The following is a 22,765-nucleotide window of genomic DNA, read 5'->3' as shown; positions in this document are numbered from 1 at the left end:
GTTTTTGTTTTTGAAATTAGTTGAAAATATTGTTTCACTATTGCATTGTTCTGTACATTTTTTGAGAAAATTATTTTTCCCTTGTAAGTTATTTGAGCTTATCCTCTGGAATCTCTAAGGATCATTTTCAATTTTTATATTTTAACAGGTTTACAAGGACATATCTCAGAAATGGTTCTTTCTATCAAAATCATAAGGAACCCATGAGCCATATCAATGCAGTTTCAGGTCTTATTTTTAGAAAGTTTAGGATTATATTTTAAATACTATTTCTCATTGTTCTATTTAGGTTGCCCCCCACCAGTCACACATTCCAGTACTCATATGTTAGATCATCTTCAAATGGTCCTCATTTCAATTTATTCCCTTTACTATTTTCAAGAATTTTTAATAGTCATTATTTACTTTTACTGTTTCTTACTAAATGTTAATAAAATGTATGACAGTTTAGACATGTAGAAATAAGTTCTTATTTGTCATATAATGTTGCCCTTTTCTTCTATTTCTTTCCCAAGTTTAAACAACTATTGGATTTCTTCATATTTTTGCCAACTAGTATGTTTAGAATTTCCAGTTCAAGTTTGTTTTGTTTTGTTTGTATCCAAAATGGCTCCAATGGCAAGATATAATTGCATTTTGGATTTGTATTACTATTGTCATGAATAATTTATTTTCTGAGGAAAAATAATGTTTTAATAAATTGATTTACATTCTCTGCTTTTTTTAAATAGTGGCTTTGAAGGACATTTGATTTCTTCCTTATTTTTAAGTATTTGAAAAATAATTTAAAAATCCATAGTTTTCAAGTGATCTCTTCTTTGTATTAAAGGAAATACAGTTTCTTTAATGGAACATTTGGGGGGGCGGGGTTAATTTTCTCCTCTTATTTCCTACTTCCCCTACAATGCTATATCTCTTAGGTTAACCGTTCCTGTTCTGTTTACCTAATTATACCCCAAACCCAGCTATCCTTTAATGGTACTTCTTTTCACACTCAGTTTTAAATTGTTTGTCTCAATTGCAGCAAATGTGTTCATTAGGTTTCAACATAATATTAGACTTTCTTTTTCGGACATTGACTCTGTTTTTCCCCCCCATATTCCATGTCCCCCATTAAATTTTCATGGATACTTATATCTTTACTTCTTACTCTCTGGTTCCACTAGCTTGAAAATGTGGTGGAGGCTCTTTGGAATGAGGTATTTATTTCCATACTTTCAGGTAATTTGAGGTATTATTCTCTGATTTTCTAAGAATGCTAAAAGTATAGTCCATGTATCTTTATTGTCCTTTTTGCCAATTTGAATAAATCTATGGGTGGATTTAAAAAATCTGATAGCTACCATTAGTTTTCGTGCTCCTATATAAGTATTTTTAATTATATTTTTCAAGAAATAGTAAAAAATAGTTATATACTGAAGTAAAGATATTATGGAATGGTTGAATTGAAACATTGTGGGTAGCCCTTAAAAAAAAAAAAAAAAAAAAAAAAAAAAAAAAAGATCCTGGTCCTTTATAACTTTGCATTTGACAATACATCAGAGGGGTGAAGTCCAAGACTGGAGGTTAAAAATATTTTTCTTTTCATTGCAATTTATAACAAGGCATCTTATAACTAAGGTAAAGGTCTGGGCCTGGGCTTTTCAAGCAGGGGAATAAAGCACACGGTACCAGTCTATGGCCCTTAATTATGATGGTAGACAGAACTGACATGGAAAAGAGAGATAGTAAGAAATCTCCTGAGGGGATTTAAAGCTTATGAATTTTGGAATTAATTATTATAGTTCTTCATTTCTTTCTGCATAGAAATTTGTTTCTCCCAGGGTTCAGGAGAATCTGGCTAATCATTATTGATTGATGTTGAATGTAGTTGATTGGAATCAAAGAATGGTACCTATGCCACGCCTGGTGAAAAGCATTTAGATAATAGCTTTTAGTAGAATACTAAATATTTGAGTTACAACACTATAAGGTACAATCTGAAAAGCTGTAAAACCATAGTATTCAAGGGAGAATAAGGGCCCATGTAATAAAGGACAAACAGAACTGGTTTCTGAAATATGTAAATCTATTCAGGAACAGAAAGTCATCAGATATGAACAAACTAGAATTGTATATTCATTAGAAATTAGAATTAAGGTTTATTATTTGTGGATCAAAGGGAAACTAGATATTTACAGGTTAGATAATTTGTGAGCATTTGATATTCATATTAGTGAGACAGGACTTTCTAGTTCCAAGTGAAGCAGAAAATAAAACACATGATATCTTTCAGAACCAAATTACTTAAAGTTAGATCTGGATTTAGTTGCATCCTTGAACTTAAGATAGAAATAAATAAGGTATCTTGTTTTACTATCTCATTTATGCCTCTTATATACAAAAAGTCTAATGTTCTCAGACTAGCTTAACAAAGGATTTTATGAGTTATAGAATCTTATTATACCAAATTCAAGATTGAAGAGGAAAGAAACTTTACGGATCATGCTAGTTTGAAAGAGTAAAAAAGGCCTTTGCTCTAAAATTTCATTGTTCCTTCATTGAGTCTATTACCAAAAGAAAAGATACATTTTTCAGAAAACAGATATTAAGATGGACCATTGCACACATAAAATATTTAATGTAATAGTTACACAAGTAAGTGCTCAATTACTATTAGGCAAGTAGATATTAATAAAAATTACCTATCAGGGATTAGTGATCTTATAGAAAATGTACACTTATTTTCTGAATTTGAAGTCTAAATATGATTAATTGAATGGGAAAAAATTCATTGTGTGTGCTTCTATGCTGTGCAAGGTTATTTATGAGTGCATGTGTCCAATGTTATGTATGTATGCCTCATTGCATCTTAAAACTATTTCAGTCACTCAAAAACTTGCAAATAAGTTGTTACTTGCCTTTAACTTTCATGTGAGACTATGCAGTCAAGATATCATAACCTTTCTGCATAATATACTAAGAAATTAACACTTGATTTAACTCAGATGAGCAAATAAGCCATTATATAACAATGTATGCTATTTCCCAAATTAGACTAATCAAATAATCTATAATATATATATATATATTTATATATATATATATATATAATGTATATATATACATTATATATATATATATATATATATATAAAATGAATGCTGAAAATAAGTTACTGGAATGGCAACATGAAGAGCTCAAAGGACAACACTTGCAAAACAAACATAGCTGGTAAAAAATAATTTTAAAAATTAACTCTGTAGCTGGGCACAGTGGTGCACACCAATAATCCCAGCAGCTCAGGAGGCAGGAGGATGGTTAGTTCAAAGCCAGCCTCTGCAAAAGGGAGGCACTAAGCAACTCGGTGAGACCCTATCTCTTAATAAAATACAAAACAGGGCTGGGGATGAGGCTCAGTAATTGAATGTCCCTGAATTTAATCCCCACTACCAAAATAAATCAACTCTGTAATTATTTTAAGTAAATGAAGAAACATTTTTTTCAAGAAAGCCCACTAAAACTCTGTGGGAACAGTGAGAATCTTAGATTTGAAGCATGAGTTATTATTTTCTTCACTATTCTCAGCTTAGTGATGGATACTTAGCTTCAGGCAGGTATAAACAAAAATTCAGCCCTTCCCCCAGCTTTGAGTGAAGAGGTGCAATATCTTTCTGAGAGTAGCAGGCCACCAGAATTCTTTTATTTTCCTCTCCTCAGCTTCGTTGCAAGGCTAACTTTCAGGTTAGAATTCCCAGAAGGCTGGAGAATGCCTTTGTTCATTGAGGTTCACATACCAAGGAAGGCATGTCTGTAAAAATAGGGATATGTACCCAAGGTTCACCACTGTTCTTCTAAAGCAAGGGTCACTCAGAATAGAGGTCTATTGTCCCAGACTTCTGCTCCAGTAACTTACCTCAAAAGTTTTGTTCAAGGACACTGGTAAGTGTTAAGAACAAAGAGCTCTAAAGGTTTAGCAAAATCAATAAATTTATTCCAAACAATGTGGATAAAATTCAAACCTAACAAATGCTGATTTTGAGTAACAATTAAGGGGAGGTCACTTCATGGGAACCACAAGTTAAATTAGTTGCCAGCTACTTACTAGAGTCAACAGAGGAAGAGTCTTTTGGGGTCATAAAAACATTATATGCTGGCCTCAAATACTATCTGGTAAAAGAAGCCCTCTTTTTAATTGGATCAGATTGCAGTTCCCTGAGGCATATAATGCTTCACAAAGAATAGTAGAGAACCCATCCTGCAGCTGGGTATGATCAGGAACAGAGACAAAGTAGCCCCATGGAAGCACCCTGCTGGAGCTACTGCCATTCTAGGGTGACTATAAATATGATGTTCACAGCTATTCCTTCCGACAAGCAACATCAGATGCTTCATGCCATTGAGCAAATAAACTACTAAAGTATTGCAGTCTTTAAACAATATTTCAGTCTTTAAATAAAGAAAATAACTACAACTCAGAATAATCAGTAATAAAATGAAAGAAATAGATTTAACACCCATCTATAGGACATGCCACTCAATAAGCCACATTATTTCTAGAATATACAGAATAGTCTTCAGATTAGAGAATATGCTAGGCCATAAAAACAATGTCAATACATTAAAGTAATTGAAAGCCTACAAAACATTTTCCAGTCACAACTGAACAAAAGTGGAAGTCAATAACAAAGAAATTTGGGACATTCATAAATAATGAAAATTAAAAATGCATCTAAATAACCAATGGATTAAAAAAAGAATTCACAAGGAAATTTAAAAATGCTTTTATATGTATTATGTGAATGCAAAACCTACCAAAGTATATTGAATAAAACTAAAGCATTATTTAGAAATCTGTAACTATAACTGCCTACATTTAAATGCAAGAAAGATCTCAAATTGATAGTCTCCTATTCTACCTTAATATACTAGAAGAATAAAGTTAACCCAAGGTAAGAATAGAAAATATTAGACTTAAAATTAACAGGGAATATAAAAGTTGTTTCATTTAAAATAAATCACTAGATTGAACACAAAAAGAAGAAACCTCAATTTACTAAAATCAGGAATGGAAAAGGGCATAATAACTGGCCTTAAACTAGAATACTACAAACTATTTTATGGCAATAAATTAGATAATTTAGATAAAGAGAAAACCAGGAAAGATATAAATTTCCAACACTGACTTATGAAAAAATAGAAAGTATAAATAGATGTATAACACATAAAAATGAATTAATAAACCATAGAAAAATAAACTATTCATACACACACAAAAAAAAATCAAAAAACTCAGATTCATTAATTCAATGGCAAATTCAAACACTTAGATAATACCATTTCTTCACAAAACTTTACCAAAAAAAAAGGGGGGGGAGTATTTCTGAATTCTTTTCTGAGGCCAATATTAATATAAAACCACATAGAAAAAGAAACCTTCAGAACAATGTATTTTATGAATATAAAAGCAAAATTAATTTATCAGAACCAGCCATAAAAAATTACACTGAACATAAATGATAAGTTGAATTTATCTCAGGAATGTAAGGATAGTTTAACATATAAAATCAAAATACTGCAAAACTAAATATTGCAATAAAGAATTAAAAGCGATTATTGCAATAGATCCAGAAAATTGAGCACCTATCCATTTTAAAAATATTGAACAAAGAAAATTTCTCAGCCTGATTAAAGGTAAAAAATAGAGATCAAAGTGGACAGAACCAAAAACCAATGCATAACATCATACTTAATGGTGAAAGTCTGCATTCTTCCCTCCTTAAGATCAGGAATAGACCAGCCTTCAGGGTACCTAGGTTCACAGTAGGCCTTGGTCCATTGCACCACCTTCAAACGCCACCAGAGCCCAGCCTCTGGCATGGGACCACCCCTTTTGACCAGCTGACTACTGCAGGAGCTCAGGCCCAGACCAGATCTACCTTCACCAACTTGCATGGGACCCAAGTCCAGGATCCACACTGCAAGAAAGGAAGACACATGAAAGGAAGATAACATGAATTTAAAAAAAAAAAAAAAAAGAGGAAAATGCCCCAAACTAACCAGGATACTGCAATAAAAGAACCCATGGACACTAAAGTTGATGAAATGTCAGAAAAGGAGCTCAGAAGGTTCATAGTTAAAATGATCTCTGAATTAAACAATGACCTAAATGAGCACATACAGGCAAAATTTGATCTCTTCAACAAGGAGATAAGAAAATAAATACAGGTAAAAAACAATTACTTCAAGAAACAGATGGACTCTGAAAAAAAACAAACCTTGAAATGAAGGATACAATAAACCAAATAAAAATTTCAATAGAAAGCATAACCAATAGACTAGATCACTTAGAAGAAAGAACATCAGATAATGAAGACACACCACATAATCTAGAAAATAAAGTTTATCACACAGTAAAGAGTGTAAGAAACCATAAAGAGAACATCCAAGAATTATGAAACAGCATCAAAAGACCAAATATAAGAATTATTGGGATAGAGGAAGGCACAGAGTTTCAAACCAAAGGAATGCACAATCTCATCAATGAGATAATCAGAAAATTTCCCAAGCATGAAGAATGAATTGGAAAACCAAATATAAAAAGATTATTAGAAACCAAATGTACAAAATTACAATAGAGTTACACTAAGGCACATTATAATGAAAATGCCTAGCATGCAGAATAAGGATAGAATCTTAAAAGGCTCAAGAAAGGAATCCGATCACATATGGGGGAGACCAATTTGTATCTCAGCAGATTTTTCAACCCAGATTCTCAAAGCCAGAAGATCCTGAAATAACATATACCAAGCTCTGAAAGAAAATGGATGCCAACCAAGAATCTTATATCCAGCAAAACTAAGTTTTAGATTTGATGATGAAGTAAAAACATTCCATGGTAAACAAAAGTTAAAAGAATTTACAACTAGAAAGACTGTACTACAGAACATCCTCAGCAAAATATTTCAAGAAGAGAAAACGAAATCAATGATGAAAATCAGCAGAGGGAGGTATTACACTAAAAAAAAAAAAAAAAAAAAAAAAAAAAAAAACTAATCAGAGGAGAAACCAAGTCACTTTAAATACCAAAAATAAATGAAAATGTCTGCAAATACAAATCATGCCTCAATAATAACCCTGAATGATAATGGCAAAACTCACCAATGAAAAGACATAGGCTAGCAGATTATATTTAAAAAAATAAAAGATCCAACAATGTGCTGCCTCCAAAGATGAAAAGACATCCACAGACTAAAGGTAAAGGGTTGGGAAAAAAAATCATACCACTCACATGGACTGTGGAAGCAAGCAAAGGTTTTCATCTTCATATTAAATAAAGTAGACTTCAAGTTATCAAAAGGGATAAAGAAGGACACAACATACTGCTCAAGAGAAACATATACCAACAAGACTTGACAATATAAATATATATGCCCCAAACATGGAGCATCTACATTCATCAAACAAACTCTTCTTAAGTTCAAGAGTCAAATAGACCACAAAACAATAATTTTGGGTGACTTTAACACACCTGTTTCATCACTAGGTAGATATTCCAAACAAAAGCTGAACAAAGAAATTATGCAACTCAATAATAAAATTAATAACTTAGACTTAACTGACGTATATAGAATATTTGATCCTTCAACCAGGGAGTATAGTTTCTTCTCAGCAGCACATGAGTCATTCTCTAAAACAGACTATATATTATGTCACCAAGCAATTCTTAGCATATATATATATAAAAGTAGATATACTACCCTGCATTCTATCAGATCGTAATTAAATTAAATTAGAAATCAATGATAAAATAAGAAATAAAAGCTATTCCAACACCAGGAGACTAATATCCTACTGAATAAACAATGGGTTGCAGAAGACATCAAGGAGGAGATTTAAAAAAATTAGAGTTGAATGAGAACACAGATACAACATATGGAAATCTCTGGGACACTAGGAAAGCAGTTCTTAGAGGAAAGTTCATTGCATGGAGCTCATTCCTCAAAAGAAGAAAAAGTCAACAAATAAATGACTTAACATTACAGCTCAAAGCCCTAGAAAAAGAAAAAATTAACACCCAAAGCAGAAGATAGGAAATAATTAAAATCATAGCTGGAATCAATGAAATTGAAACAAAAAACAATTAAAAAATTGACAGAAGAAAAAGTTGGTTCTTTGAAAAAATAAGTAAAATTGATAAATCCTTAGCCATGCTAACAAAAAGAAGGAAAGAGAAAACTCAAATATTGAGGGCATCGACAAGTTTCTAGAGTCATATGACTTGCCCAAATTGAATCAGGAGGATATACACAATTTAAACAGATCAACTTCAAGTGACAAAATAGAACATGCCATCAGAAGCCTACCAACCAAGAAAAGCCCAGGACCAGATGGATAAACAGCCAAGTTCTACTAGACCTCTGAAGAAGAACTAATACCAATACTCTTCAACTTATTTCAGGAAATAGAAAAACAGGCAGCACTTCCAAACTCATTCTATGAGGCCAATATCACTCTGATTCCCCAACCAGGCAAAGACACATTAAAGAAATAAAACGCAGACCAATCTCTCTAATGAACATCTATGCAAAAATTCTCAATAGAATTTTGGCAAATCGATTACAAAAACATATCAAAAAGATTGTGCACCATGATCAAGTAGGATTCATCTCAGGGATGCAAGGTTGTTTCAATATATGGAAATCAATAAATGCATTTCATCACATCAATAGACAAAGATAAGAATCATATGATCATCTCAATAGATGCAGAAAAAGCATTTGACAAAATACAGCACCCTTTTATGTTCAAAACTCTAGAAAAATTAGGGACAACAGGAATATATCTCAATATCATAAAAGCTATATATGCTAAGCTCCAGGCCAACATTCTAAATGGAGAATAAATGAAGGCATTTCCTCTAAAAACTGGAACAAGATAGGGATTCTCTCTTTCACCACTTCTATTTAACATAGTTCTTGTAACACTGGTCAGGGGAATTAGATGAAAGAAATTAAAGGGATACACCTAGGAAAAGAAGAACTTAAATTAGCACTATTTGCCGCAGTCTGGCTGGGCACAAATCACGTGCCATTGAAGCAGGAACAAACTATTTCTGAACTCCACCAGCACACTCCACACATGCTCCCCGGGAACTCTCCCTAATGCTATGCGGCTCCTCCAGGAACTACCAACCGGAAATCCCTCCTCTGGCACTTCCCCAACCAATGAGAACTCTTCAGGAATCCCCGCGAGAGCTCGACCAGAACTCAACGGGAACTCCATGAGAACTCAAAAGTCATCATCTTAATGGCTTGTTGGCGTCACCTCTCAACCACTACTTCTGGCAAAAATGCCATGCGTCATCCAGACTCCGCTGTGGCCCTCAACAACTATTTGCTGATGATATGATTCTATACCTAGAAGGCCCAAAAAATTCTACCTGCAAACTTCTAGAACTAGAAGTTCAGCAAAGTAAAAGGATATAAAATCAATCCCCATAAATCAAAGGTACTTCTGTATATCAGTGACAAATCCTCAGAAAGGGAAATGAGGAAAACTAACCCATTTACTATAGGCTCAAAACAAAAATTACTTGGGAATCAATTTAATGAAAGAGGTGAAAGAACTATACAAAGAAAACCACAGAACCCTAAAGAAAGAAGAAGACTTTAGAAGATGGGAAGATTTACCTTGCTCTTGGATAGGGAGAATTAATATTATCAAAATGACCATACTACCAAAAGCACTATAAAGATTTAATGTAAATCCAATCAAAATCCTAATGGCATTCCTCGTAGAAATAGAAACAGCAATCATGAAATTCGTCTGGAAAAATAAAGGACCCAGAATAGCTAAAGCAATCCTTAGCAGGAAGAGTGAAGCAGGTGGCATCCCTATAGGAGATCTTAAACTGTACTACAGAGCATTAGTAACAACAACAGCATGGTATTGGCACCAAAACAGACTGGAAGACCAATGTTCCAGAATAGAGGACACAGAGACTAACCCACAAATTTACAATTATCCTATATTAGACAAAGGCACCAAAAACATGCATTGGAGAAAAGATAGCCTCTTCAACAAATGGTGCTATTAAAACTGGAAATCCATATGCAACAAAATGAAATTAAACTCTTGTCTCTCACCATGCACAAAACTCAAAATGGACCAACGAACTAGGAATAAAACCAGAGATCCTGCATCTAGTAGAGGAAAAAGTAGGTTCTAATCTCCATCATATTGGATTAGGCCCCAACTTCCTTAATAAGACTCCTATAATAGCTACCATTCTGACTGTAGTGAGATGATATCTTAGAGTAATTTTGATTTGTATTTCTCTAATTACTAGAGATGAGAAACATATGAAGACAAACAACAATTACTGTTGGTGAGGATGTGGGGAAAAAAGTACACTCATATATTGCTGGTGGGACTGCAAGTTGGTGCAGCCAATATGGAAAAGCAGTATGGAGATTCCTTGGAAATCACCATTTGACCCATCTATCCCTCTCCTAGGTCTATATCCAAAGAACTTAAAAACAGCATACTACAGGGATACAGCCCCATCAATGCTTATAATAGCACAATTCACAATAGCTAAACTGTGGAGCCAACCTAGATGCCCTTCATACCCACATGGCTATAATATTTAAAGACATTTAATGACAAATGGCAAGAATTTGGAGAAACTGGGACCCTTATTTGCTGGAAGTGGTAATGTGAGATGGTAAGGACAATGATAAAAAGTTTGACGGTATAAACTTCTAAAGAGACTTTAAACATAGAATGACCCACCCCCAAATTTCAAATGAAAATACATACCCACACACGTATACATGAATGTTCATCATAACCTCAGTCATAAAACCCAAAACATAGAAATAATTCATGAATGGACAAAAAGATTTGGTAGAACCACATAATAGAAATTATTTATCAATAAAAGGAATAGCATACCGGTACATGTAGAAACACAGATGACCCTTAAAGTCATTTTGCCAAGCATCAGACGACAGAAAAAAAAAAGGGATCATATATTCATATATTACTCAAGATATATGAAGTACGCAGCCTAGGCCATGTATGAAAATGAAGTGTTAATTACTAGTTGACTACCCTTGGAAAAAAGTGAGGACGACAGCAGGTGACCTCTAAAGGGTGCAGTGGGGGAAATGGGGAAAAAATAAAGAATATATTCTAATTTTGTTCTGATGGTTCTAAAACTTTACATATAATAAAAAATCTTGAACATTGTAAATGTGAATTGAATGTTATGTGAATTACACCTCAATAAGTCCATTACCACAGAAATGTAAGCTATTTTTTAACAGACATCATTTTTGTTTGTTTTACAACCAGGTAATCAATTACTTCAGAGTAACCCAAATTATGAATTGAGCTCTAACATTTAATAGAGATGCAGTAATTCAAATCATTTTCCCTGTCCTCACAATCATTTAAGTATCATATGGAGGGCTGGATATATAACTCATTGGTAGGGCATTTTCCTAGTATGTGTGAGACCCTAAGGAGTTCAATAGCCAGTACCACACACACAGGTAAAAATATTTGCCCAGAATGATGGTTCATGCCTGTAATCCCATCTATTCAGGAGACAGATGCAGGAGTATTTCCAAGTTCAAGGCCAGTCTTGGCAACTTCGAAAAACTCTCCCACAAGACAAAAAGTTTCCAATCCCAAGTATCAAAATAATAATAATAATAATAATATTAATAATATCTCATAGGTAACCCAGAAACAGTAACAAAACTGAACTTTACAGAGTCTGAAAAGCTTTCTACAAATTTTCCAATGCCGTCAGCCTGTCAAAGTTTCTTCAGAATACCAAGTGGCTCCAAGCGCCAGATCATGTTGTCATGCCTTTTGTGATAGTTTACTCAGCAGTTCCGTCTCTTTTCCACATGCATCTTTTTTTTCTCCTTATTGAACTCAATTGTTTCTTAGACTTCTTACTGCTTCTTTGGATTTTAGACAGGAAAAAAAAATCCCGATTAAACTCCAATTTATTCACCAGCACTTTTGCCATTCTAATATTTAATACTCAATTTTCATGAGTAGGCATGAAATTCTGTAGTTCTGTATTTTAAAGAAGATATGCAGTTCTGTATTTTATAGAAGACATGCAATTATATTGGAAGATCTAATGGCATACATCCATTGAAGACAAACTACCTTAGGCAACAGAATTTTTTTAAAATCATTTCTAATGGTTTGAATGTGTCTGTCCAAATGATCTCTCTCATATGAAGAAGCTAGAGAGAAATAAGTAATTTTTTAAAAGGTGGACAGGATCCCATGGAAAAAAAAAGGGAGAACAGAAGAAAGGGAGGAAGAGGGAAAGGTGATGAGAAAGGAGAAGAACTAAAGTGACTATACTATACTCTGTGCATGTATGAATACTTCACAGTAAATTATTTTATGTTTAACACACTAAATTTAAAAAAAATAAATAACTAAAAGGAATGCCAATAGAGTAGACGAGAGGGGATCATGGGGAGGGAAAAAGTGAAAAAAAGGGTAAAATTCTGGATATTGAATTGGCACAAATTACATTATGTACATGTATGAATATTTCAAAATGAACCTCACTATTATGTATGACTAATGCACTAATAAAAAAAAAGTCAGGTTTTGCCAATGTGATATCATTAAAAGGTAACTAGGCCAAGAGTTCTACTCTCCTTGAATGGGATAAAAATCCTCATCGAAAAGGCTTGATGTAGCATTCAGCTAGATGGCCCTTCCAATATCTGAGGATACAACTTTCTTCTCTCGAGTATAGTCTTTCATATATCCAAACCTACAGGCATCAAGCTCTTGAACTTCCCTAAGTTTCTGAAATGGTAAGAAAACAACAACAAAAGCTATTATCAGTCCCATTTTTGCTTTTAAAATGGCACAAATAGACTACCTGTGATAGTTTAAATATGAGATGTCTCATATTTAACACAAAGCTCGTGTGTTAGACAATGCAAGAAAGTTTAAAGATAAAATGATTGGGTTAAGAGAGTCTTAAACTATTCAGTACATTAATCAGTCCCATGATAGGGATTAACTAGGTAGTAACTGCAGGCAGGTAATTTATGGCTGGAGGAGGAGGGTCCCTGGAGGCATGACTTGGGGTTTATATTTTGTTCTTATTGAAGGGAAATCTTTGCCATGATGTTCTGCCGCACATTGAGTCCCAAGGAAGGGAGTCCATTGTCTGTGGACTGAGAACTTTGAAACTGGTGAGTGCCCAAATAAACTTTCTTCCTCTAAAATTGTTCTTTTCAGGTCTTTTGATTACTGCAGCAAAACAAAGCAGATAAAAACAACACCCATTAATACTTCAATAGAACCAGTTGTTTTCTCTTTATAGAAGGAGTCTCTATCAACTAGTATCTTTGCTTTCAAAAGAACATTTTGTTTTGTTCAGTTCAATGAAAGTTAATTATAATATTATCAGAGACTATTTGGATTTTCAAGATAAAGTATGAATAGGGGCCATTTTATTGTCCCCTAAAGTATAAGACTAGAAAAAGAATCATTCATTATAATAGGTATGAGGAATTACTTCAGTTTACACATAGTCACATGGAAACATGACCTTCCGCATGAAACTCACCCTTCACCAGATCTTGGAATATCACCAGGCTTTTAAAGTATTCATTCAAGTCAAGGACAGTGTTGTCATTCTTATCATAAAACAGTATTTTGCTTTTATAGCAAATTTTCCCAGGGCTATAATTCTAGAATTATAACTAGAAATTATTCAAAGTCATTAATGTGGTCATTAGTGTTCCCAGACTTTATTTTCGATATTCTGACATCAAATTCCTCTTCTGAATATAGGCCTAAAGTGTCCACATTGCATCATTGAAATAGCAGGGGTCGATTTGTTAAAAACACTTTTTAATTCATCAAAAGAACTACACTGACGGTAACATAAAGTCAAACTTGACTGCCTTGATTGCTTAGAGATAAAAATTTCAAGATCTTTTGAAATATGAGGCCATGTAATAAACTGTTATTTATTCTGTCTTGCACTTTTCTAATTTATAAATGAAATTGCTTAGCATCCCTAGAGGTTACAGAACAAGAATCTAAATAGATATTCAAAAGAAAATTTACTTTAAAGGGAGGGGCTATGATGACAGTAGAAAGAAAGATTGATGTTAACTTCCAACTCCCATGGCTTCAGTCATATGCTCCTATAGAGTCAAATTCTTAAAGCCACAACAATTACAAGGCAAGAGCTCATTTTATGGATTATGAAGGGGTAGCTTAAAATTCTCTTATAAGTGCTGTCAGTTTCAACATTCAGCCCTTTGCACAACAACTCTCAAATATTTGCAGAAAGAGAAGCCAAATATCAGTGATTCTCATATTGATCAGAAATAATTAAATTTTTACTGCCAATATTTTAATATTTAGAGCCCAAGTTACCTTGAAAATAGATTAAATTAGGTCAAAATAACCGTTATGATAAAAGTTTTTTTTAAAGAATTGGTTCATAATAAACAAGAATAGTCAACTATTTCTTTACAATATTTAAAGATAAAATGGAGTTTTATTCAGCGAATTAGTTATTGAGCACTTACTATATACTCTATGAGCAAAAAATTTTTAAAAAGAGAAGTTAAAAGAGAACATAATGGCAGAGGTGAAAAAAAATCAGACTGCATGGCCTTCCAGTGAGGAAAAAAAGTTATAAAAACAAAAGAAATGTCACAGATTCTCTAAGACTATTTAGAATATTTGCAAATGAAAACCAGATGGCATCAATTATAACACCTTATGTCAATCCATGTATAACAATAATTATGTCACTGAAAGGTTTGTTAAGTTCAACTCAGTACTTTAGAACATAAATAACAGTGTTATAGTTTGGAAAGCACTTTTTACAAACTTATTTCTGATATAAGGTAAATTTTAGCTTTCTTGGAATTCACAAAGATATATTTTCTTTAATGTTTCAAAGCTAAAGAAATTATTATGTGTGTGTGAGTGTGAATACACTTTGTTTATACAGCTAAGTTTGACTTAGTCACAGCAAAGTAATGATGCTCCATTCACATGTATATTTGTTAATAAGGTCTAATGTATGTGCAAGCCAGTATGCACTCATACATGGGGGGGTGGGTGTTGTATGCCTTCTTGAAATAAATGATAGCATATGTTTGTGTGTATATAAAATCAAAAGACTTCTCATATCTTTAGTTGCACTATAGCCTGCTTGGAAGTTAATACAAATTGAAATACCCTGTTTACCTCAGCATGGCCTGTTATTTTACCACAAAACACTGGCCCTTTATTTCAAGGTCATATATAATTAGTGTCAGCTTCACAATATGCAACCAACTACAAAGCCAAACTTCAGAGTAGGTGTAGTGTTATAAGGCTTCAAAATATCACTGTTATTGCCGATGACAAAGGCTAAAATTAGTTCTTTTTTAGATTATTTCATTGGGGTTTAAAGTGATTTGGTCTAATAAGGCACTCCTTCTTAGATTGAAAATACTCAGGGGACAGGAGCATTTCTTAAACTGTTATCACTGTCCTCATTAGTGGTGTTTAATTGACAGCTTCCCTGGGGGAAGACAGGCTGGAAGGCAGAGTACCACAGATAAGCAACCTTGGATACAGAGTTTCAGCCTAGTACTGGCCTTAACTATTTTCATATTTCTAACAACACTAAACTTTTTTCTTTATTTAACAGGCTTAATTTAAAAGTCTCGCTTTGTTGGTTACTGACCTTTGGGTTTGAGACTAACTATGATAAACATATTTGAATGAACCAATTTAAAGACAAGTTATTAGCAAATGGCTTTAATTTCAACATTTTATAGTGATTCAGCTCCCTATGAGCCAAGCTTGTATAACAACTTAGAACTAGAAAAAGATTTTAAAAATAAACTGCTTTCATATTTTTAGAATTTTATGTTTCCTTTTTAATGCATTCATAGACGCTAAAATATAGTGATAGTAAAACAAGGCTTATTATTAAAAACAGTGATTCTTTAGTTCTACCTTTCCTCCTGCCTGGCCTTACTCCCATAATAAATCAGCTCAATATTTCAACTTTGTAACAGTTTCTTCTTGTATTTTCTTTCATTTCTCAGACAAGCACCATTTTTAGACCTGGCAAATGGCCTAAGGATCATATTGCTCCTGGTGAATGATGCAAATGTTTCTTTCTGGGGTCTTAAAAGATTGAGTAACCAAAATGGAGTCCACTTGCTCATTTGGGGCAAGTCTCTCACTTATGTTAGACATGATTTCAGACTCTGGGTTACCTGTGGTCCACATTTGAGCTTTGGCTTAGAGCTAGAGTTTAAATAATAATAATAATAATAATAATAATAATAATAATAATAATAAATAATAATAATAATAGGAGGAGGAGGAGGAGGAGAAGGAGGAGAAGAAGAAGAAAAAATACACACACACACACACACACACACACACACACACACACATATATTTGTTGTGGGGCAGGTCACTCAGAAACACACCAAGTCCCAGTTTCGTCCAAATTGAAGAGTCTATATAGCCGGCCAGCTGGTGACTGCTTCCAGCAGGACTCATAACTGTATCTGCAAGGAAAACCCCAAGCATGAGCATTTAAGGATATTTAAAGGCAAAAACTACATCTGAGTTGATGAAGCTATAAGCAAGCAGGTACAGAAGCTGGATTGGGGGGTTAGCAAGACAATGCAATGGGTACATCTGTATTTCCTACAGGACTTTATAGGTTGGCATAGCAGCAAGCAAGCAGAACGGAAGTGGGTCAAAATGACCCTAGTTCAGTACAAGTTAGAGAATGGTTATTAACATCCAGACAATTTCTGACAAAGTGCATCACTGAAGAAAAATGGAAACCAAAGGGAACAATTTTATATTGTATAAGAATTTCTATCTTGTATTGACACGTATATTATGCTAGGTAACTATTAATGGGTACAGAGGTGGGGCTTTCCCACGGGAGAAGCATTTCTTACATAATATGAAGTCTTAGGGTAAAATGGAGTATGTTTGGTCTTTGCCATTATAGACTGTCCCATAACATTTTCATTCCTGTGTTATGAATCCCACTAATCTGTTCATTTCATTGTCTCAGGCGCTCTGCATCCTATGGTAGTTATCATTGTGGTGGGCATTCTTAATCCTATATGATCCTTGCTGTTTCTGCTGGTACTATCTATTATATACATGCCATCAGTCTGACAATCCTATAGAAATGGCTGTGCCATCACTTCCAATGATTATCAAAATGGTTGTTCCATAGGACCATAATTGTCTTCAATTTCTTTGGTTATCCCCATGGACTACAAAATCATGTTCCTGAGTCAGTCTTCAGCTACATTTTACAAGAGAGTCTTTCCATGTATGTGATCACTGGTACTTCTCCAACCATCTCCCCTCAGTTATCTTTATTCTGGTGATATATAGAAAATAGGGAAGTAGCTGATATCAAAACACATCACATTCTGGAAATTCACGAGTTACAGTAATAATTACAAAGAGTTCAAGAGAAAACATTGTTGGAAGTATATTTTTCTGCATTATATTGTTAAAATATAAATAGTAAATATAATCAAAAAATTAATAATTTACATATTCCTTCATACTTTAGATGAGCATTTGTTATTCATTATCAATGTAACACACTATTATTGAGAGTCGCTTGAAATCAGGATACAGAGTATAAGGATGTATCCAGCATTAAGTGAGTGGAATTAGGAACTATAAAGCAAGATTAATGTTGGGCAAATACAGACAAGTTCCCAACCACCAAGGCATTATAAATAACAATAGTATTGATATGTTTTGCTCATATAGGGATATGTGAAATTGTTCAGGAATGGCACTTTTGTCAATAAAGAACACAACATGATAATTCTCAGTCTTGAACATGAAGAGATGATATGTGGATACTGTCACACTTAAAAGAGGTGAAGATCTCCTCTCTCTCTCCTATACATCTTCAACAGATCAAATCCATTCATCTGACACAGGCCCATGAATTTAACCCCCCTTTTAAGTAAAATTATTTATTTTTTCCTTTTTTTTATTGGTTGTTCACAACATTACAAAGCTCTTGACCTATCATATTTCATACATTAGAATCAAGTGGGTTATGAACTCCCATTTTTACCCCAAATACAGATTGCAGAATCACGTCGGTTACACATCCACATTTTTACATACTGCCATATTAGTGACTGTTGTATTCTGCTACCTTTCCTATCCTCTACTATCCCCCCTCCCCTCCCCTCCCATCTTCTCTCTCTACCCCATCTACTGTAATTCATTTCCTCATTTATTTAATCAAGGACCCAAACAAGTATGTTTGGGTCCCTGATTAAATAAATGTGCAAATGTGCACAAGTGCAGGGTGCAGTGTTGCACATCCCGCATCCCACATACTCTTGTCAAGTTTCTATTTGTAACACAAATGTATGTTATTTCTCAATTTCAAATGTTATCTATTGAGTTCCAATTAGAGATCAGAAAGATCTCACATTTCTTCTAACTGATGTCTTTTCCCCCTCAAAGAAATAATTTCCTAGCCTCCATCTTAGAAATTTCACAATTTTTGGTTAAATAGATATGCCAGTTTGCCTTTTTATAACTAATTATTATTCATAGTTAAACTAGCTGTTGTAGTATGATTACTTTTTTTTCAAAAATTAGTCTATTTTGTCAAATGAGAACAATAAGATGGCCAAATTTTTAAGGCTGTGATGAGATAAGACAGACTGGTTACCTAGAACTATTAGCCCTCCTTAGTGTTTTCTAGTATTAACATTAAAATACTTTGCTTGCTTAGCATTTGTTCTTTCTTCATACTCTTGGAAAGAAATAAAAGCTCCGAGTCAATATTCAAGTGACCAAGAAACCAGATATTTCTCTTCCCTTTGACCATATTGCTCTTAAAACTTTCCATCTCAGTTTTGTTATCCACTGGGCACTTAGACCACTAGACCACTACACAGTCAGTATCCTAGATTTCTTTGAGCCTCTTAAACTTTGAAGTCTGTGTTTGTTAAAATTGTATAACTTTTTTTTTCTTAATTTAATGTTTCTTTCTTTATGGAATGTATCTTAATAAACTCTTTGAAAATGTGCACAAGTGCAGGGAGCAGTTTTGCACACCTGTAATCCCAGTGGCTTGAGAGGCTGAGACGGGAGGATCACAAGTTCAAAGCTAGCCTCAGCAATGGTGAGGAACTAAGCAACTCATTAAGACACTGTCTCTAAATAAAAAATACGAAATAGGGCTGGGGATGTGACTCGGTGATTGAGTGCCCCTGAGTTTAGTCCCCCGTTCTCCCACCCCCCAAAAATGTGCATAGGATGTAAAGGTACATGTTTTAGATATCTGAATACTTCACTATACACTGCTATGGAAGTTTGTCTTGATGAGAAATTTTAATGGAAAATAGTGCTATTTATTCTGATCCAAAGTCCTTTCATGTTGTATATATTTTGATGTATGATAATGGATGTATAGATACTTGTATACAAATATCTCTGTACACATACTTTTTTTTCAGAATGCTAAGGTCTTCCCTTTGAGAATTCTAAAATCACATCATAATATGCCTTGTTATGGGCGATTTATTATCAATTTTATTGAATCTCAGTGAGTATTCCATTCAATCTGAATTTCATGTTACTGCTAATCAGAAAAATTTCACTTTAATTTCTTTAATAATATATTTGACCACAGTTTCCTGCCAATTTTATCTTTGCTTATATTTTGAAACTCCTAATTTAAGCCTAAGTTACTTGAATTTACTAACCATTTTCTATATTTATCTTTCTTCTTCCTTCTGGGTCAGATACTAGACTTTCTAATAAAAGCTTTTTGCAAATATTACATTTCTATTAAAATACACATTCTCAAATTTACAATAACTTTTTTAAAGTCTTTGAATCTTCTCCTTTAACAAATAACATCTTATTGTTATATCACAATATCCCATCTGGATATAGGTGCAATTAATGTTCCAGTTGTTATTTTTAAAGTCCTCTCTCTAAAATGTTCATATTTCCTAAGAATTTTTTTTCTCAATTGTGTGTGCGCACACACATACAGATGCACACAAACATATACCTGTCTTAGCATCTATCTATAAATTTAGATGATTTGCTCAAATGTGTTAGTTGTTATTCCTATTTTTTGGATATTCTAAATTTTTTAAATTAAAATTTATAAATATCAAAAAAACCATTTTGAAATACACTTTCTTTTTATTTCCATTGAGTACCTTTCTTCAACAAATATTTTTTCCAAGACAAAATTGATTAAATAATTCTGTCTCTTATGTCTGAGTGTTTCAGTAAGTTTAACCACTTGCCTTTTCTATTTATGACTGACTTATTCAACATTTAATCAGAAAAGCTTCGGCGTGAGAAAGCAGAAAACATTAATGGGCTTATGTGGTGGACACTAAATTTTTCACTTAACAGTCTATAAATACAAAGTTATTATTATTATTTTTTTGGTGTTGGTCATACTGTGCTTTCTAATGTGGAGTCTGAGTTTGCCTTTCAGGATTTTAGAGGCTGAGTGAGAAGTGAGAAAGGATTTTAGAGTTTAATAAGGAATCTTTTACCTAGTATTCCTATTTTAATAGTCTCATATGCCCTCAAAAGCCACCTAAATTTGTTCAGTAGGTTCAAATCTTACTAATTTTGACTTTCTATACTGTAAAGTCTCCCTGACCATCTACAAGTGGGATAACAGTGATTTTTAAATGGTGTGATATGTATTCTTACTGCTTTCATCCCCCTTCTCTCATTCCTACCTGCAAAGTGAACTGGTGTCTCAACTTCTGGATACTGTAGTTTTTCAACATAGGTAAACTTGTTTCCTGCTCAATTCTACATCTGCTACCTGATAGATTTCAGTTTTCTTTGCTGTGTTGAATCATCCAGCCCTCATTGTCCAAAATCTGAACATCATCTCTCATCTTCTCTCCTCTGATTTTCCTTTAGGTATCCATAACTTATTAAAAAAATTCTCTTATGCTCAGATATTGGTTATAAGATACCTAAAAGGAGGGTATTCTGTCTACCATGTTAAATAGGAAATACATTTTATATTTGAGTAACTACTTAGTTTATGTTTGACACCTTTTGAGGCACCTAGTACAAATTACATCTCATTTCTTATAATTATTATTTCCCATGGTGTTAATGAATATTTATTAAACATTTGCTATTGGTTTTGCAATTGTTCTTTCTAAAGTCACCCAGACAGATAGCAGCAGAGACTCCAGTCTTACAACTACCCTCCTTCATCCATTTTAGAATTAAGTCCTACTTACAATCCTCTGATCTTCTCTTTGACCTTGTCTCCTATAGGAGCAGCTGAATGCAAAGCAGGACATGTAGAAGACAGGAGTATTCAGAAAAAAAATGTCAGAGCTACATTTGAGCTATTTAGTTTGCCACTGCTTTGTTTTGAAGTACACGGGTTGAAATGGACACCTCTTAAATATTTTTAGCACCCACAGGAAGTATGCTCCCCCCCACACACACTGCATATATAGATATTAATTGCAGTCCTCCCCTCAAGAAGTTCACTAATGAGAGATTAAAAAGATGAATTATAAATACTTGAGCTAATGGTTCACAAAGAAACAACTGAGAGGTCAGAGAAGGTAACAGCCACTTTACCTGGGGATGAGACTTTCCTCTCAAGGTGGCACTTGAGTTTGTGTAGGGGTAGCAAATAGGCATTAGACTCATATTCCAGGCGAGGAAATTGGGGGAAGATGTAAAGAAGCTGTGAAGACATATGAAATGCTGTTCACAGAGGGTGTTCCCTCTGCTTACAGCAGGATTTATAAACTTTTTGCAGTCAAGGTCTCACACATTACAGTCAATTCTGATCTTTCTCTGGCTCTTCGACTTGAATTTCACATATTACAAACCAAGAACTGATTTACACATGTTGCCTAAGCAATTCAATTCAACATGCAGTTTGAAACAAAGATAAATTTTGCGCGTCAAAATGGTGAAACATTTAAGATCTGGAATACTCTTGGAAAACTACAGATATAGAAGATATGTGGAAAGGAATATTGTGAAATAGGGAGATGGAACTTGATTCCACTGGCAATAATAAAGTCTAAGATCTGTTTTTTTAAAAAGATGATGCCATTAAGGAAATTAGTTGCATAGTTAAATTTGTTTTATAGGGTGTTATTTCTATTGTCAATATGGAAGATGAACTAAAGCTAGGAAGGAGTTTGGAAATGGAAACCCATATGTTGACCTGATTTACCCTATTTATATCAATCTACTCCTGTCATTTAAATGCAAGTTTCCCCCTGCCTTTAACTGATCATTACTCACAGCTCTATGGAACTTGGCTTCTCCCATGAGGCAAAGACGGTCTTTAGTGCACATCACCCAGACTAACCTGAGCAAACTCCAAAAGTCACACACTTAAATAGCATCGTTCACTTGACCTGTTTGGGAAAGGAATGTTTAGAAATTGTTAGAAATTGCCATTCTGAAAGTTGACATGAAGTAATGAGCACACCAAGCAAACAATTTTCAGAACATACACTCTGCCAGCACAATCTATTTTAGACAAACAATGGGAAGCTTAAAATAGCCACTGTGTCATGGTGGCTGTTTTGAAATGAGTAAAATGTTTTAGGTGACAAAGGGACATGTTTGCTCTCCTTCACAAGGTCACAAGGGAAAATGAACAAGTTTCTGTGATGTGCTATAGTGAAAAGAAAGAGAATAATGTGAC

General features: G+C 33.7%; 1 long non-coding RNA gene across 1 annotated transcript in view; it reads right to left on the bottom strand.

Annotated features, from left to right (window-relative positions):
* Window positions 1-21,444, bottom strand: part of LOC113192587 (uncharacterized) — a 161,892-nt gene extending 140,448 nt beyond the window's left edge. Inside the window, exon 1 of the long non-coding RNA XR_003302030.2 lies at window positions 21,324-21,444. This is a non-coding gene — a long non-coding RNA (uncharacterized LOC113192587). The remainder of the gene's footprint in view (window positions 1-21,323) is intronic.
* Between the last annotated feature and the right edge of the window lie 1,321 nt (window positions 21,445-22,765).

This window comes from Urocitellus parryii, chromosome 4 (assembly GCF_045843805.1).
Source record: "Urocitellus parryii isolate mUroPar1 chromosome 4, mUroPar1.hap1, whole genome shotgun sequence".
In the NCBI taxonomy this organism is placed as follows: domain Eukaryota; kingdom Metazoa; phylum Chordata; class Mammalia; order Rodentia; family Sciuridae; genus Urocitellus; species Urocitellus parryii.
This window is presented reverse-complemented; position numbering and strand designations above follow the sequence as displayed.